Below are 14,777 nucleotides of genomic sequence, written 5' to 3'. Positions count from 1 at the left end.
GCAGCCCGCAGGCGGCGGGGGCAGCGCCCAGCCCCGCGCAGGCTGGAGCCGAGCGCCCGGTGCCGCTCACAGCCGGAGCCAGGCCGTGGGGCCAGCTGCCGCGCCCCGCCCGGGGGGGCCTCTCGCCGGCTCCCGGTGGGCCCCGTGGGCACCGGGTGGCCCTGCGCCCGGCGTCGCTTGGCGCGGGGCCGGGCGGCCGCGCTGGCTGTCGCCCAGCGTGGTGGGGACAGCGCGGGGCCCGTGGCACCGTCGCCTCCGTGGCCCCGTCGGGTGGCGAACGCTTCGCTGTGCTGGGGACAAACGCTCCTCCTCGGCCTCCGGGAAGGTGTCACCCACCTGTGCCCCTGCTTGCGGCGGAGGCAGGGCGCCTGGCGCCGTGGCACTGTTGCGTGACAGCGTCGGCGGAATGAGCTTCGGCCGCCTGCGTGAGGCAGAGCCTGGCCGCCCCGCCGGGGGTCGGCGGTGGTAGGGGACTGTCACCCTGTCTGCGCTGCGTCTGACCGCGGTTCAGCGCCGGCCGACCGGGCTCCTCGCTTGGCTTTCTAATATCGGTGTTATTTGCCTTTCCCAAACAAGAAAGCGTCGTCAAACCCTGTGTTTATGTATTTTTAATCGCATCTAGTTAGGAATGTTTGTTACCTTAAATGCTTGTAAATCTACTTCATTTATTTTTTGGAGGTAAGCGATGTCCTGGTAAGGAAATGCAGATCAATCTTGAACTCATTTTTAACCAAGGCTTTTGAGGTTTTTAAAAGTAATTTGTTAGTTTTTATCATTGTGTTGGTCTGAAAAATTTAAAGGGTATTTGCCTGAAGACATCTTTCATTAAAACCTTTAATAGTGAAATAATTGATAGCTGACAACTTTTAAATACGGTAACTTGTCACTTGAAGATGCTGGTTCTTTTGTTTTTCCTCCAGTGATATGTTAGTCTCCTTGAAAAAAGCAAGATACATCAAGTGCTTTTTTCAGAACGAGTAGAAGTGACCTAAAAAACCCAAACCAACCAAAGTAAAATCAAAGACCTCCCAAATTCAAGCGAGCAAAGAAGCTTTGCTAGCCGTGTGACTTACTAGGTGCTTCCTATTTTATTGCCGCTCTTCCTGTGGTGCTTCATCAAATACAGAAGCCTCGCACACCTCCCTCTGACAGGCTGAGCTCTTCTGTGCCCACATACCTCCGTTATGACGGGGACAGCAGTTACCGATGTTTTTTGGCTGTAGTACCCTCTGGTAGGGTGCAGTATGTACCCTGCCACTGCTGGCGGGTAAATACACATGTGCTCTCCTACCATAATTAAATAGTTGCTGTGTTCTGCATCAGGCACATGTTGCCCAAATCCCTTCCTTTGGCTGCGTCACTGCCAGGCTGCTCAGAAAGTTACACGCTTACAGGTTTTACCGATTTAGCCAGGTAAGTGCAGTGTTCCTTAAACACACTTACAAGTTTAGTTACTGGCAGCCACAGGGTGTCGATGCTATAACTGATCTGGTTGAGGCACGCAGCCCGTTTGCTCGCTCGTCAGCGTTTCTCCATGGCTCGGCTTGAGTAGGGATCGTTTTTATTTTTCGATTTGGGAGCTGTTGGTTTGCTTGTGGTCTGGGGGCCGGGAAGCTGCCGTGGGTGCAGGCGGAGGGCTGGGAGCGCAGCCTGGAGTCAGCCACGGGCCCTGGCACAGGAGAAGCATCACTCCAGCGATGAGCACAGATGAGTGGTGGACTTTCCTGCTGACAGAGAGGGAGCGTGGGTTTGCCTTAGAGCCTGGTACCGACTTAGGGCTGGGAGCACATCGTGCGTGTGTGTTCTGCAGGCTGAGGAAGGAGGGGGTGTTGTTTTTTATTCCCCCGCCCCATCCCCCCCCCCCCCCCCCCCCCCTTTAAACAGAGCTTCGAGACACTTCATCTTGGTGGAGTTTGCTTGTTTGTAAGTGCAGCAAGGCACCTTTTTGAAACGATACACAAAATCTATGAAGTACACAAGGAATTAAAAAGAATGTACACTTTCTGCATAGCGGCAAGGCTGTGTTTCTCACCCAGAAGGTGAGGGCTGACTGCTCTAATGCTTGTGGGTATGTACTGCCTGGATCTAGTGTCTGATGCTGAGCTGCTTTTTAGTTTTTCACTGAATAAAGAAGTTCAGTGGTGTCAGCGTTACCTGTTACGGGCTCAAAATAGCATCCAGGTTCTTCTGAATAAAAACATTCACATAAAAGAGGCTTTTAAAATAAGGGTAGAAGCCAAAGGTAGTAGCATGAAATTGTCAGTGGTGGCTTATTAAAGGAGGTAAAATTTTGCTCAGTTCTACATAAAAAGTTTATTCCAGACTTTCTTAGACCAAACTCTGCTTTATGAACAAAACCCCCGTTGAACTCTAGGGGAGCAAAGTCCACATGACCCCCCAGGATGCAGCGGCTATCTTGAATGAGGCACTCGAGATACGCTTTGCCAGACCAGCCATGGTGTTGGTTGTGAACGAGTGCCGAGCAGCCGGCAGAGAAACTCAGCGAAAATGGAGTGACTCAGAGAAAGCTGAAGCAAGAACAAGATCTGTTTCAGAGATAACAAAGAAATTGTTGTGGAAGCTGCATGGAAGAACAAAACCTTTCTCCTAGTAGTAGTCAAGTGAAAGCAACATTTTCCCTTACCTGTGCTAGTGCGAGACATAGGGCTTAAGACAGTCTACAGTCCTCCAAGAGCTCTGCCACAGCTGTAGGTAACTCTTCCTTTACTCAAATCTGATAGCTTTTTGGCTAATCATCATGGATAAAATATAAAACATCTCCTGCAGCGTGCGTATTTCATGATGCCTCTGCTTTATGGCAAGATTGTTGAGATTTATCGTAAAGGAGGTACCAGTTAAGCTTCCTTGAATGGTCTCATCCCATTAGCCTGCTTTTGAAAATGGGTCCAAATCAAACCCTGTGATTTTTCTTAAACAGAAAACAAAGAGTTTTGGTGGCACTCCTCTCGGGGTGGATGTGGTGTTTATTTTTCACAGTGGCAGGTGTTAAGGTCACCAGGGTATTTACACCTCCTCAGCTTCCAGTCTCAAGGAAACCTGATCACTTGAATTTATTTGTTACCGTTGCCAAAGGAATGAGAATAGGTGATACCTAACTGCAGAAGGATGAATGGGTGTAAGCCTGAAGGCCTGAGGATGAAACGGGTGTGGGCAGGGTGCTTTGGGTGGCCTTCCCATAGGAATGCTCTCTGGTCATGACTCTTACTCTGTAGGGGGTTGGTCTTCATGCAAAATAAATTCTGGGTTGTGGTGTCTTTGATTCAAAAGCTACATGTAGTATGAAGTGTTTGAAAGACTGAGAAATTAAGATTAATCTTCACATAAGTTGTCCAGTTTTTTTCATTTTATATCAGTGACCAGTTTAAATTGTGAGAATTTATACAATTTATTTGAAGTGAAGTGAGTACATCTTTTGAGGTTTTTAGTGCACATTTTTTTCCTATATGGACACAGCACAGCTGAAGATTGCATTGAAGAATTGCTGTGTATTCCCTCAGTGCTGGTAACATACCTGTAGGCATTTACCTCTGTCGTTTTAGATGCTTCCCTAGGTGATTTGTGGACCCCCTAGCATCATGCATCGTGTCATACATACATCACACACGTGCATATGCATATGTAAGTATGTATGTTTGGTTTCCTATTTATGGATTATACCAAGTTAAATGCTATTGCAGTCATACCTTTTTATGTGTGACGTTAGTAATAGACTCAACAGCTGGAAGCTCTGCTCTGCAGAGATGCCTGCTTTCAGCTGGGGCACACTTGGAGAAACAGCCAGAGCAGTTCCAGCCTCTGCCCACCCTGTGGTGAGTTTTGCTGTTTCATGGCTTGCGTACCTGCTTGCTGCCACTAGAAAGTCATTCGTAGCAGCCTTCGTTGTCTGTCTGTGATTTACCAGCTTGCGTTTTGCTTAGTTTCGGGCACGAAAGTTCAGTTGAACCTTTGCAGGTGCAAGGTGCTCTCCTCGCCTGTGCCCGAGTAACATCACAGCAAAGCTGTATCGCAATGCCAGCCCTTAATTCTTTGTTCCTTTTAAACTTATTTTTGCTTCTCCTTTTATGTTTGCCCTTTTGCCCTCAGCCCTTGCTTGAAGGAAAAAACCCATTCTGACCTCAAACCTGTGCGTTGCTGCCCTGTTTTTGGGGTGGTGTGTGGGCTTCCCTGGCCCCGTCCCACAGGCAGGCTGTGGCCGGGAGGGATGCTCAAGATGCGCCTGCTGCCAGTACCTTGTGCTGTCTGGTGCAACGTGTCCCAGCATTCATCAGTGGGTTCGAGCTTCCCACCAGGGCCTTGAAGTATGTGTTGGAAATACTCTTCATTTTCTTTGCCCGTTTCCTATTTGCTGTGACGTCTATTCAGTTACTCCTATGATTATAGGTAAGATTAAACACTGAAACTAAACACCTGAGTGGCTTTGTATGCTGATGTAATGAACTAAATTTTCCTGAAGTGGCTGACTTTAAAGAACTTCAATACAAAACTGAGGTAACTGCTGTCTTTGCCACCATATTCCTTATGACGGCCTCAGCCGCTTCCTTAATGTCTTGATTTTTGTATCGCACAGTTTCACAAGTTGCCAGTGAAATTAGTGGTTTAGGGAATTGGGGCTTTTGCTGCCTGGGATGGAAAGGGGAAGCAGTGTGGTACAAGGCAATAAAGGTGTTTAGGTAAGGTATGTGAAGGGTTTGGGTTTTTTTTTTAGTGCAATGGTCAACAGTAAAATAGGCACAGTTTTTGGTGTTTTAGGTTTTTTGTAAGACTCCAGAAATTATGTACTTCTGAGATGTCTGTTTAGACTTTTTTTCTGTTTCCAAAGCATACTACTACCTAAATATATGCTCCTCTGTTTACACAACTGGTGAATATTTTGTGAAATGAGTGCTTGCCTTTTGGAACAAAAATGCTGATACATTTTGTAGCCACAGATTTGTGAAATATGTAGGGCTGCGGCTACAGAGATTCAGCATTCAGCCCTTTCTGTTTTAGGAGAAAGTTTGCATATGAAGCAAGGATTTCAAATGGCACGGGTTTTATAACCTTGAGTAATGAATACTGAAGTAAGACATAGTGAAGGCACTTGGTAAATAGTTTATTGTTTTCCTCTTTCAGAAATACATGAAAGATGGAGATATTTACTTAATTGTCAATTACCATGAAGAAGGAACTTCAGATTCACTGACACTGTCTGCAGATAGTCGTAGTTAAGCATATGGTAGTGCATACTAATATTTTAATGAATTCTGTAGCATTTTGTTTGTAAGTCTGGTTGCCAAGAAGGGTTTTAAATATTGGGGAAACATTTCTGTTCGCGGTGATGGGCTGTATTTCAGAAATGAAGTGCACTGGGAAGAGTCACGTTTTGAAGAGCAGCATCTCTGCTGCTCCATAAAGAGCTTCAGCATGAATTAAATCAATCTCCTGAGGACAAGCGCTATTCACATTTAGGTATTATTTCTAAATATACTTAGTAAAAGTTATTCACGTGTGTTCATCAGACAAAGGTACTTCTTTCCTGTACTGTAGTTTGTGATATGCAGATGCCTTAAGTTAGTTGTGCAGCAGCTGTATCGTGGGGTTTCTTGGTAGGTCTCCACTCCTAATGGAGGAGGTGGAGGAGTAAAAAGAACAAAGCCAGCTGCTTTTGCTGGATTGATGATTATCTGTTAAGAACTTCTTTAGACCTCGTGCTGGATTTCGATAGTGGATACTGATCTTTACCAGATCACTTAAAATAATACTTCAGGAGGCAAATGTATTTAGTTTTGAAGCACTTCTTCAGGAAATGCTAAAGGTTTAGCAATGCTTTGTTTTGTAGTACATGGGACCAGAAGTGGCTAGGTTTAAAAATGTAGCCACTGAAAACCTCCTGTGACTCTGACAGCTGCTGCATCAGTCAGAGATGTGAAGTTTGCTGGAGGAGCAGAGGGCAGTGCTCCATTTGCTCAGACAACTTTCTGTTGTTAAAGGCATCTTGCATCGCTGCACGGTATCAATGACGCTATAGTTCTGTTTGAAAATACGTCTTATTCTAGAGCTAATTAAACTTAAAGGTACAAGTCTTCTCTTGTTCTAGTCTTAGAAACCTAATTTTTGGGAATGCTAGGAATCTATGCAGCTGGAAGCTCATTCAGTCCTGTTACTGCTTCAAGCCAGTGCGCCAGGGATGGCTGTGATTGCATTTCTGAGCAGCCCATGTTTCCCCATGTGCTTCGCTGCTGTGTGCAGCCCAGGCTCGTGTTGGTGTGAGTGTGCGGGGCTCCTTTTTAATTTTGTCAAGGCTGTTCTTGTTGCCTAAGTCTAAGGGGTGTAAATTCTGGGGCCTGGCACGTACGTACTGGGTATGCGTGGGGCATGGTCTCTAAATAGTACATATTCAGATTTAAGTTTGGAGTGATGGCCAAAAAAACGCTTGCAAACAGAGGTGCCCTTAACCCATAGTATTTGCTGAGTAAATTATATCTCCTAACCATGCTTTGTAATATGTAAGACCTCTTATTTAATTATCTTTTTTTTTTTTTAATATTTATTACTCAGAGGCCACTTCCTACCTGGTGTCCATGTTCTCCTGCGCCAGGATGTGAAATGATGAAATATGCTGCTTTCTTCTTCTTGCATGTGGGTGCCTCCCTCTAAAAATGTTAGAGACACCCCTCTTTTAATTTAGTGCCAGAACGAAATTTTTACCATGCGCAGAAATCAGGAAATTCTAACGAAACGAACAGTGTGTGTACATGAAGGAGCCATACGTGTGAGCAGCCTTTGTGCTGTCCTTGGAAACTGTAGTTTTGGGGAAAGCTGAAGGTCCATAAAGGCAGAAGATGTGGGGGAAAAGGGGGGCCACTTGCTGGTGAGGCTGATCTGTGGCTGGGTACCTGAGCAGCCGGGGCAATGCTGCCTTGCTCTGCTGTCCGTGTTGCAGAGCAGAAGGGTAGCAAGTGAGCAAAACCGCTGTATCTGGGAGGGCCCTACACCACTGATGGCCACCTGGAGCTGGTCTTGGCTCCCCGCGCTGGAGCTGGCGGTGCGTAGATGGGCAGCGGCTGCGATGAGCAGGCTGTGTCCCTGGCTGCCCTGCTGCCCTTCTTGCTGGCAGGTCCACCTGGGGAATCCCTGTTGTTGCTGATGGTCTCTGCTTTAATGCTGCAGTGATATGTGCCTCCTGGCATAGGCAGAACTTGTGGCTCTTATGTCTATATGCTGACCTATTTAAATCTATACAATTTATCTCAAGTTTTATTTGTTTTCCTGTTTTGTTTTGGTTTTCCTCCTCTTATTTTTCTTTTTTGGCAGTTACCGCGAGCAGGCAGCAGAGGGTCTTTGATTTTGCTTTTATTGGGAAGGGGAGCTCCAGGGCGTTGGAATACGGACATATATTTTGCAGGAGAAAAACAAAGTGCAAAGTGCATGCTTTTTTCTCTTTCCTGAGTAAGTGCTATACGCATAGTTCAGAATATGGACCCAGTTGTCAGAATACTGTTGGCAGTGTCACTTGCAATGAGAAGGTAGCAACTTCTTCAGTTTTCTTATGCTTAACTCCAGAAACTGTGACGTGGGTGGAGTTTCACTTACCCGTCACTGACTTTTCAAACTACGCAGTTAGATAAGACTGAGGCAACTTGCTGTAAATGTGGTGACTTGTTAGACCGCATTTATTGTGCAAATGAGCTTACATCCTGCAAGATCAGCAGAAATGCTTAATGTTTGCCTCGATGGAAATTAATTAAAATTTGGCGACTGAAATTAAAGGAATGGGTTTGTTGTCCGTTGTGTTATATGAAGCAGCCTTTTGGTTCCCACAGTGGGAATTAGTGCAATTGCAAATGTGTTTTGGCATATGTGAGTTTCAAGTCCGAGCCATTGCTAAGTTCTGGCATCTGTAGCCTTCTCAGATTCAGACTAAACTTGTTTCACTTCTGCTGCTGCCCTTTAATACATGTTAAATGTATTTGAAGCTGCTAACAGGAGTAAGGATACCAACAATCCAAAAATACGCTGTGGTGGTGGAGGCTGATTTGCTTGTAGCTTGCATTTTCTTAAAACTGATTCAAGTTAATATGCTAATTTGAATGTAGTTGTTAGAATAATAATAAAAAAAAAGTACCTGTGCCATACGTATCTTGGATATATATCTGGATTTAAATTTTGATTTCCAAAAGCATACTTACAGACTGAGAGATCTTTAGTGTTTGCCCACTAAATTATATCTTACAGCGATGCTTTGCGATACATAAAACCTCCTAATTAGATATTCAAAAAATGAAGATGCTGTTATTCAGAGATGCTTCATAGGAGGCCTCCGCAGTTCTCCCCTGTCAGGATGTGAAAGGATTATGGGCTCTGTGCTCCCGCTCGCTGTTAACGTGTTGATTTTTCTTTCCAAAAATACTCTCTTTTAAATGTGAAACTTCAAATTAAATGTAATTATTTGCAACCCCCACAACACCTTCTCCCAGAAAACCTGGCTCTTGAAGGCACTCTGGTGGTGCACTGAGGGAAGAGGGATTATTCCTGATGTTGTCCCCCCTCTGGAAATACGGAACTAGTAGGTATCATTTGTAATTGTTTGGTTAGTCCCCCTCTTCTTTCCTTGCCCCTTTGCACCTTCCCCAGCAGGACTGCCCTGTGCGGCTCCAGCATCGGAGCGCTGCCAGGCCAGGTCCAGGGGCGGCTCCTGGCTGCCCTTCACAGCAGTCCCCTCAGATGCAAACATGGGAAGGCACGAAGAAGAGGTGGGGAGGTGTGAGCAGAAGGCTTTTGGGGGAAGCCTGGAGCCTGGCTTCTGCCCCTGCACTGGCAAGGTGCTGCTGTGCAGAGGTCCCTGGGTGTTAGAGCCGTGACCCGGCGCTGAGCCCGCTGAAGTGCCGCGGTCTGTTGGGCTGCTCTTGGGTACCTCTCTGTTTGCTGCTCGGGTGTGAAGAGGAGGTCAGGGAAGGGAATCGCATTTCCTCTCAGCAGTTACAGGGAGAAGTTTGTAGTGATTCACCACACAGGTTCCTCACGACTTACGGTACATCCCTTGGCCTCTCCGGAGGATGCCGTGCTGTGCTGTTACTCCTCAGTAAGGTCTTCCAATGTCTCTGGAGGTTCAGGTGAGGAAAGCAATGCTTGTGCTAAAATGAAAGATTCGTGATGTAAGTGTTCTAAGAGAAATGTTTATTGATTAGGTTCATTACTACTACTACTACTACTATTCTTTTTGTTTTTTAAATGAGCTTTGTGGTGATGTTAAGGTAGGTTAAGTTGACAGAGCCAGCTCTGGCCCAGGGTTTGCAGTTGCTGTTTGCCTGTCGCCGCTGCTCCGCTTGTCCTACTTCAGCCCTGCCTCTCTGAGCTGAGTTCTGCGCAGCTGACGGATCTGCAGCTCAAACCAGAAGCTGCTTGAAATTAAGGGCGAGGATACAGCCACACGTGTGATCTGATCAAATTATGTTACATAATTCAAACGTAAAGGAAAATGCACTACATATTTTTATCTAGCTAGATATATTTGGATCTTGATTAATATTTAGAAATCCATAGTGGAGGAAGCAAAACCAAAAGATGGTGTATTATTTTTTTTTAAGATGTGAAAACCCAGAGTGTGACTGCATGTTTAACTCAGAGCAGCTTCACTTTTTCATACTCGTTACAGTATCTTGGCCCTGCCATCCTTGGGATGGCATTAAATAGGCAGAGCTGGAAGGCACTTCTGCATTTTAAATGCAGGTGGCACCATGCTTGGAAACCTCAGAGAGGGATGGAGTGGGCTGAACCAGGAGCCTTCTCTTTCAGCTCAAGTTGAGGGATTAATTTTTTTTGCCTTACTTTCCCTTTTTCCTTGACAAATATACACAGCCTCCAAGTAAAACTGCGTGTCAGATCTTTACGGCTGAGGGTTTGCCTTTGCTACAAGAGCTGAGAGTCTCTCCCAACATTGTGTGAGCATATATATTCTAGCCGGTGGGGTACTGATGCTGGTCTAGGGTCTGGTCCCTGGTGGTGTTGGTTTATTGTGCCCTTATCCACAAATGTAGTAAGTCCAGTAAATGCCTTCTTGAAATAAAAAGGAGGACGGGAGTTTAAAGCAGTGTTTTAAAATGCAGCCTGTTGCAATTGATTTTGGGAAAATAAAAAGATGCTATCTTGATGCAGAGTTTTCCATGCTCGTTAGGAAACTTGAGTCACTCTTGAATAATCCAGTTTGTTCAGTCTTTGAAAACCTGATACTGCACTCTTGCCTATTTCTTCTTTACAGTTCTGTGGCAATGACATAGTAGTAAGTATTAAAAGGAGCAACCATAATCTTCTCTGCTTGCAGTCCAAGCCAACACTAGTCATTCCCTGATGCTATGAAGTCATCCTTTGCTTTGAGGTTTCTAACTAAGACTTTGCTCCAAATGTCTGCTCTGGGTAGAGCAGTAGTGGCATTAGTGGGGGATTCCTGGTGCCCTCCCGCTGCCTCTGACCCCTCTTCAGACCATCGTCTTGTGGCTGAGGGGACCGGTTCTGCAAAGTCCACCCCATTCTTTGACAGTGATCCCTCCTTCCCCCTTCTGGAGCTCTGGAACAAAAATGAAGATGTAAATGGATTTGCAATGATTGCACAACCTGATTATGCAACGAGGCTGACGTGGTAGCGTATACATATGTAGAAAACGCCTTTTTGAAGAGGTGACATTAAGCACAGTTTCACCACCTTCTCCCCAAAGATGAGGGCAACTGCATTTCTGGCTTCACCCCCTGGATGGTTAAGCTGCATATTAAAGCGCACCAAATACTCGGCTTCTGTTGACTGAGGATTATTGTCGATAGAGCAAAAAAATAAATTGGTTCCTGTGGACTGTTTATTTAGGAAGGAGTTTTTTAGCTTGAGGCCCAGAGTCCAGGTAATTAACATTACAGTAGTCAGTCTTGGGGCAGTGTCCCACACTGTAGTGAGTTTTTGTACTGTCAGCATCATCTGAGCCTTCTAAATGTGCGTTTTGTTTCTTTTTTTCAAATGAGTGATGGAGTTCCAGTTAGAGGCAGTTCCTTGCAGCGGGGAGCCCGATTTTTTTACTTCCTACGGGTTTTAATTTCTCTAGAAGAAGATGTGCAGCACTGCGGACTCCTGTCTTTTGTGTGAAGGGGGATACTGATGGCATGGTGCTCTAACTGCATTTTTGGAGTGGGCTGGTTTGCGAGGCTGCCTTGACACCGAACGAGACGCAGGCATTTGTTCCATCGCTTCGCTGGCGAGTTACCCTGTGTGTCACACGGGCTGGTGGGCAGCTCTGCCCTGGGAGCCCGGAGCAGGACCGCAGCTGAGCAGAGGTGGGATACCCCTCACCACATTCATTCACCCCCTCAGGGGTGTCTGCTGGCTACCTGTGTCCTCCGTGGAGCTGTGAGTGAGCTGCGGGGCTGCAGCCGGGGCTGGGGTTGGCTCCCACAGTGGGCGGTAGCAAGTAGCTTCTTGCAGATGTCTTGGAGGTAACTGCTGATGCCTCGGGGCAGAGGATAGGCTTCCTGAGGTCCCTTCTGTGTCTTCAACTCAGCGGATTCACATTCAGCTACTGGCCTTGTGGGAAGTTGTTCTCCCAGCTAAGATGTGCAGTGTCTAGAAACGACTCTATCCCATCTTGCCAGAAATGGCAGGTGGCGGTGTTAACGTGATGTGCTGTGGCTCTTGGCCTGGCTTTGGCTGGTGCTTTTTTACTTCTGTGTGGGAAAATAAACCTTTTTGTCCCTCAGTTGCTTCCCTTCTTGCTTCTGTATTAATTCCTGGTAGGTAGAACAAAGAAATTATGGTACCTTCACACATAATGCTTACTGCCGATTGAAAGAAGGATTCTGCAAACTAAGCAAGTAGACTGACCTGACAACTCCTCATGACAACTGCCTCGTTTAAGTTAACGTTCAGAATATTTTTATCCTAGTCTTCTCCTTAGAGGCTAATAGAGTGCTGCTAGAGTAATTTTCAGATGAATCATGCCATCTGCCATGCGTGCTTTGCTGTTTCAGCAGTAGGGGAGGAGAAGGAATATATATACATACAGTGGTCTGAAACAGTATGTTTGCATTCACTGTAATACTAATTTAAGTTTCAGAGCTGCTGCCTCCCCCTCCCCAGCAAGCATTTTATGTTTCTTGCTTTGGTTATTAGTTTAACATGGGGCTCCAGCACTGATACTGCTCCGTTGGATGATCAGTGCCAAAGTTTGCAGAGACTCACAAGGCACAGGGCACGCTTGATCTGGCCCGCTAGTGAGTGGAAGCGGACCACTGCAAAGTCCTTTTTTGAAAACACAGTTCAAATGTTGACCTTTGGGACTGCCAAACTGAGCCAGCTGTTATTTGCACGCCTCCCCCCCCCCCCCCCCCCCCCCTAAAAATATATATAAAAAAGTAATTGAAAAGTTGTAGACAAATGAAACTGGAGCAGGCAGTCTGGCAGCATAGAGGGAAAGGTCACTTGTGGAATGGGTTCTGTAGGGCTGATGTTCAAGACTTGCTCTTCCAGGAGCTTTCCTGAGCCAGGGGAGGAGTGTCCTCAGCACACAGCTGTCTTACGTATGGGAAAGAGCAAACTGGCATTTGAAACCAAAAATGCATAATCACAGTGGAGCGTTGGATGTGTCGTTTCCCATCTCGTGCTTTGTCCAGAAGCAATTATTTGGGAGGCCAGCCAATCTGTTAGTAAGGTTCATGGGTTTGAAGAGGGCTGGAATCATAATTTCGAGGAGTTTGTACTTCAACCCTATCCCATCTTTGAGAACAGGCTATGATATTAGATAGTGCTTTAATTATTACCAGGCAGAGTGAATTCTTCTGTTCTAATATATTAAAAATCTTCCCTTGCTGCCTGTCCAAAGGATCTAATTTTCTTATAAACTGATTTGGCTGGTGAACTGTTGTACGAGAAAGTACTAATAGATTTTGTGTTTTGTTCATGTCTTTAAGCTTTTTACAAGAATTTTATCTCATGTGCTTGGTTTTAGTGCCCTGACAAATCATATTTGAAGAAATTGAGAGCAGAATATTGAAGTGCGGAGCAATGAAAGTGTTTGCCTCCCTGTGTGTGCATTTCACCCGCGCCCCTCAAGGGAATGATATATTTGGTAATCTCCAGAATTACATGAGGTCAGTTGAAGGCCTGAGCAATAGCATGCTCTCTTTTTCACACAAGACAGATGATTTTTAAATGCCAGGAATTAAAAACAAAGATTGCTTGCCTATGGAGAGGAGTTGTTGCACCAGATATCGAGCTGACATGCAGGCAGATTTCTGCTACCCTTAGACGAGGGTTAGTTTATGCCCTGAAGCAAATGGGTTATTAACTCTTGTAATTTTATTTTAGCATGTTTAACAACAGATACTGTTGTTTATAAAACCCATTTAATCCCTTTTTAATCACTGTGAGTTATTTTCCAGTAGTTATCCTGCAGCCATGGGTTCCAATGGTTAGTTATTTACTGAGTAATACATAGCATTTGTCTGTCTGTGTATTTTTTTAAAGTCATTCTTTAATGCTTTGGATTGGAGTTTAGAAGCTAAAAGAAAAGGAGGAAAAAACCCAGACTTGCGCCTCTTCCTCCGTTGCTGCCTTCTCCTCCCTTTTCATTCCCCAACTCTTCAAATACCTGTCGCAGCCCCTTCTTTTTGCTCTTTACTCTTTGGGCTCCATCTGCTGCATCTTCATTTCTCTTCACTTTTTGCTGGCTGCTGCCGTTGCTGATGTGAAGCACCAGCGGGGTAATCCTAGTGGATATTTATTAGCTTGGGCTTTGCTCTGCACCTCAAGGCATTTATTGATAAATAAGGGCCTTGTATTATGGGATGTATAACCACGAGCATGTGATTGCCCTCTGCGTTGGATTTGAGGATGTAGGAAACAGTGGTGGCATCGGTGGCGTCATGATGCTCTTAAAGGAGGCAGTGCTTTCTTAGAGCCAAGGGTACTGTGGGGGGAAGGCTGGCAAGCAGGAGGTTCTTTGTGCATGAAATCAAAGCTGTCAACTTCAAAACTATATAGCTGAGAAGAAATACTTGAACTTTTAAAGAAGATTTTTAAATTTTAAAGAATCTTGAGTGAGCTGGGGGGCTGGGGCGGGGGCTGGCTCCCTCGGCGGGTGGTATTACCAAGTAGCTTCGTGTTAGAACTCACTGCCTGTAATATAGGTCTGTGGTCACTTCTGCACTCCTTTCCCATTTAGCATTCCTATGTGAAATCTGAGGTAAAAAACCTCAAGAATCTAAATCTAGCAGCAGTGTCTTGCTAAGTCATCTAGTTGGGGATGGAAATTAAATTTTGCTCTTTCCATCTCTATAATGGCTTCCCCTTTCAATCTTTTTTGAATGCAAGAGCATCATTGGTGGGTGTAGAGAATGGGCACCAGGGGAGGTGGAGGGCTGAGTAGCTCTCCCAAGTGAGAGGGAGATGGAAGCTGTTGGAGCTGGAGAGGTCAGTGGGAGGGGAGGAAAAGAATAATCCACCATAGTTTTTGGCATCATTGCTTGATCTTTTCCCCGTGTTTCCTATCTGCTCCTGGGGCGAGAGCTGGTATTTGCTGTTTTTTTCACTGCCAGCCAACTGCTGCACCATGCAGCACAGATACCCAAGAGACAAACTGGTGCTGCAGCCTGTCCTTTGGAAACCAGGCTAAAGCAAAAATGCACCAAACGCCTTAATTTTCAAGTTACAATCCAGGTTGAGACAGAGATAAGAAATGTTTGCGCCAAAAATCACTTGCCAGGTTAGGTGTCTTTAGTGAGGCACATTGTGCAAAAGTAGG

At 45.6% G+C, this 14,777-nt stretch overlaps 1 protein-coding gene across 5 annotated transcripts in view; it reads left to right on the top strand.

The window, feature by feature from the left end:
• The window catches only part of FOXO1 (forkhead box O1), an 87,881-nt gene that overhangs the window by 22,718 nt on the left and 50,386 nt on the right, over window positions 1–14,777 (top strand). The gene's annotated exons all lie outside the window — the stretch shown is intronic.

This window comes from Falco punctatus (genome assembly GCF_963210335.1).
Source record: "Falco punctatus genome assembly, chromosome: 2".
Classification (NCBI taxonomy): Eukaryota; Metazoa; Chordata; class Aves; order Falconiformes; family Falconidae; genus Falco; species Falco punctatus.
This window is presented reverse-complemented; position numbering and strand designations above follow the sequence as displayed.